Genomic DNA, 3,917 nt, shown 5'->3' with positions numbered 1-3,917 from the left:
GGTAACTCAAGAAGTAAAACAGAAACCCTCCAACTTTTTTGGTTGACAACTAATAAAGTTCAACATTCTGTCTTGCTAAAATCTGAAGGTAAAGTCTCTTCATAAAGCCCATAAATGACTTCCCAGTGGCAACAGAAATGAAATAAAAACCCAGGACCTTTTAGAGGCCCTAAAATAATTGAACTATTGAGCCTCCACTAAGAAGGCCTTACTCTGCCAACTACAGGTGACCTTCCTAGACCCAGGGGACGCGGGGGCCCTGGCATCAGCCAATGGCCAATGCGTCACCAATTGGCAGAAGCTGCTCCCTCCGCAGCTCCCCTCCCACCCCGCCCTGTTTACATATCAGTGCAGCAAGGACCTCCTGGTTAAAGGTGATGCCAGAATGAGTCATCACCAGCCTCTCTTCTTGAATGCCCCCAGGATAACTTTTTAGCTGTCCTGCTGTTGGACCCTGACATCGATCTATGGGCCTCTATGTGACTACTTGGATGGATGCAGAAGTTCACCAATGGAAACAGCATCATTCAGAATGGACAGAAGTATGCTGGGTCGGTGGTGGTCTCAAACACCGAGATCATATGGGCAGAGCTACTCCTGGCAGGAATGTCAGCAAAGAGAGCTGAACTGGCAGCTCTGACCAAGGTGTTAGAGCTGAAAAAAGACAAGAGACACAGATGGCCCATGTGTCTTTGCTACCGTTCATATCTATGAGGCTATTTACAGGGAGAGGCAACAAGACAGCCTAGTGGCTGGCCCTAAAAATTGGGCCCCTCATGTCCTTGATTGCCTTAGACCCAGGAGATCCCACACTCTCTGACCAGACAGAAGATGTGATCTGGGCTAAAAACCTGCCTATCTCTCAGTGTCATAAGAGATGACAGAGGACAGCTGACTATAAACTAATTGTACAAGAGAAAATGGGTATAAGCGTACTGAAAAAGATCCATTGTTCTTCACATATGGGACACTGGAGAATGTAAGACTCAGTCTGCCAGTCCCACATCAGAATTAAAGATGCCAATTTGGAAATAGCTGAAATTGCTAAACACTATAAAGCCTGTCAATTGACCAGTGTGGTTGCCGATGAGAAGAACCCCAGCACTCAATGCCAGAGCACTAAGGCAGGAGTCTGTCAGGTACCAGACTTCACAGAGGTAAAAACAGGAAAACTGCATAAGAATATTTGCTGGTATTTATAGATACATTTTTTAGGATGGACTAAGACTTTCTCAACTGGACATGAGACTGTGGAAACAGTAACAAAGAAACTAACTCCAAGGTATGGGTTTTCTGAGCTTATAGGGTTAGACAATGAACCTATATTTGTGTCCCAGGTAAATCAGAGATTAGCTAATTTTCTGGGGATTGATTGGAAACTTCACTGTGCTTACAGACCCCAGAGTTCAGGATATGTAAAAAAGATAAACAGAATTCTGGAAGAGACTTTAACTAAATTGACCTTAGAGATGGAAGGTGACTGGTTAACTCTTCTCCCCTTTGCCCTTTATAGATTACAGAACTCCCCACACCAGATGGGACTCACCCCTTTTGAAGTCGTTTGGTTCACCTACTGACAGAAGTGCGTACCCACTGGACACCCTTGAAATTGCATAACGATTAGTAATCATCTGTATCTGGGTACACAAACATGCTTGGCTTAAACTTTGTGCTTTCCATAAAACAGGTCCACCTCCGGAGCTCCACCAGCCTTAGCCAGGAGATTGGGCCCTAGCCAAGAGACACTGCCAGGGGTCACTAGAGCTTCAGCGAAAGGGGCCCTGTGCTACAGAGTTCAGCATGGATCCACCACACATCTGTTTGTAGTTTAAGAAGACTCTGGCCAGCAGGAGGAGAATTCAGCCTCAAGACTCCCTCCTGTCTCCCACTGATGGGCCCCCCTACCCATGCCCCAGGGACACCACAAAGACATAACCCTGTTACTGTTTTCTTGAAGCTTCAGAAAGTCCCATAATTGGGACTTCTAGTAACAAGAGAAAGGGAGGATGAGATGCCAAATCTTTTAAGTTCAGACTCCGCTTTAGAGAACCTGACTTAAGTTTGAACTCAGGTAAACTAACAGGCTGTTACCTAACATTAGTTTCCAAGTTGCTCCCCACCCCCACCCCCAACAAAACCTGAGTCTAGCTCTAGTCTCTAGGCTAATCCCAACAAGACCAGTGTCTCCAGGTTATTCCCCCAACAAACCTTCACCCCCAGGTTACAAGCCTGGCCCCTGCCTAACGACCAACGACCACCGACCACCGATGCAGAGGGGAGCAGAAGTTAAGTTTAGGTTACGAATCCCAGCACCAGCCAATTATGTTAAAGGCCACAGTAACTTTCCAATTAAATGCTTGCACATGTATTCCCTGCTTGCTGCTTCCTATAAAGTCTTGCCCCAATAGACAATCAAGCTCCCCTACCTCAAAGTAAAAAAAAATGTCCTGCATGATGGTAGTGTGTTGGAGGTCCCTGAGCTAGCTCGAATAGAATAAAGACCCTGCTGTGAGTTACATCAGATTGGCTCCTGTCTGTGTTTGGGGGGGACCACTAACATTTCCCTGGCACTACAGCACCACCATGCTTTATTTGATTGCTAATTATTTTATTTCCCATGGGTTGCTTCTAAGGTGTTAAATGTAGGCTGCTGCATTTATTTATTTGTTTATTCATTCAGTTGTTTGTTTTTATTTACTGACTATTGAACCCAGAGCCTCACACAATCTCCGCAGAAGCTTTGCCCCTGAGCTAATTACTCAGCCCATGCTGCTGCTGTCTTAACACACTTGCTTACTAAGTCACTCACCTTGTTTAGTACTGGCTAAGCAGACACTGGAGTTAGGTAAAAGTCTGAAATGAAATCATATGAGATTATGCAAAACTACAAATTGGTTTTCTGTTGTTTGGTACTCATCTCTGAGCCATGGGGTTTAGTCTCTGGCCTTTGCTTCCTCAACTGTTTGACGCCTGGTAATGCAGTTGATGTGATTGCCACCCACATCCTCCAGGCTGCTCCCACTCCTGTCCTGGTGTGTCTCCTATTCGCTCCTATTCATTATGTGGGGACTCTCAGGGGTCATGCCCAAAAGTGCTTCCCTAATACTGAGCTGGGTTTGTGTCCTGTGCTCCTGTTGTTCAGTGTTTACCACTGCTACTGTACTTGCTTTAAATACCTCAATCATAAATTTTCTCTTTCCCATTATGCTGTTTCCCTAGGACAGTAATGATGTGTCAGTGATTCCTATGTCCCTAGTGTCTCACACATGACAATAAACAACCCCCCCATCTCATATGACAATCATCTCATATGATTGTCATATGAGATTAAAGATGCAGTGTGGCTAGTGGCTCTGAAGTTTTGGAAGATGGTAACCATTTAGAAGCTGTTGTATAGTTTGATGTGCAAATGATTACATATAATATATATATGTATATATATAACCATTTGTATAGTTATAAAGAAAAAGACTTCATGTGGTAGGCATAAACAATCATGAAATATTTGAAGTAAAAGGATAATAAATGGAGGTGGAAAGGTGGCTGAGAGGTTAAGAACACTTGATGATCTTCCAGAGGACCCTGAGTTCAGTTCCTTGTTTGTGGGGAGGGGAGGGTGGAGGTAGGAGAAGCCTACTCACTGCCTTAGAAGACTCAAAATGGGTATTTTCCTTCAAGAGGAGAGATGAATGGCAGGGTAGGTAGAAGCTGCCTGGAATAATAGGACTGGAGTTTCAAAGCAGACTTTATTGCTTTCTGATTGTTATAATTCTGAAGGAGCCAGTCAGTCATGCAAAGCCTCCATGTCTTTGTCTGTGAGATAGACAACAGCTCCCTGAGACACTAGACTAATTGCTACGCACACTCGTCTACTCCAGTCACATCCAAAATATCGGGGATAAAATCCTGATAAAGGA

The 3,917-nt window shown here is 44.4% G+C and overlaps 1 long non-coding RNA gene across 1 annotated transcript in view; it reads left to right on the top strand.

The window, feature by feature from the left end:
- The window catches only part of LOC116080275, a 20,115-nt gene extending 18,030 nt beyond the window's left edge, over nt 1-2,085 (top strand). Inside the window, exons 2-3 of the long non-coding RNA XR_004114377.1 lie at nt 1,514-1,582; nt 1,688-2,085. This is a non-coding gene — a long non-coding RNA (uncharacterized LOC116080275). The remainder of the gene's footprint in view (nt 1-1,513; nt 1,583-1,687) is intronic.
- The last annotated feature ends 1,832 nt before the right edge of the window (nt 2,086-3,917 follow it).

Source organism: Mastomys coucha, unplaced genomic scaffold, assembly GCF_008632895.1.
Source record: "Mastomys coucha isolate ucsf_1 unplaced genomic scaffold, UCSF_Mcou_1 pScaffold6, whole genome shotgun sequence".
NCBI lineage: Eukaryota > Metazoa > Chordata > Mammalia > Rodentia > Muridae > Mastomys > Mastomys coucha.
Note: the sequence above shows the minus strand (reverse complement) of the source record. Positions and strands in the feature narration are given on the sequence as shown.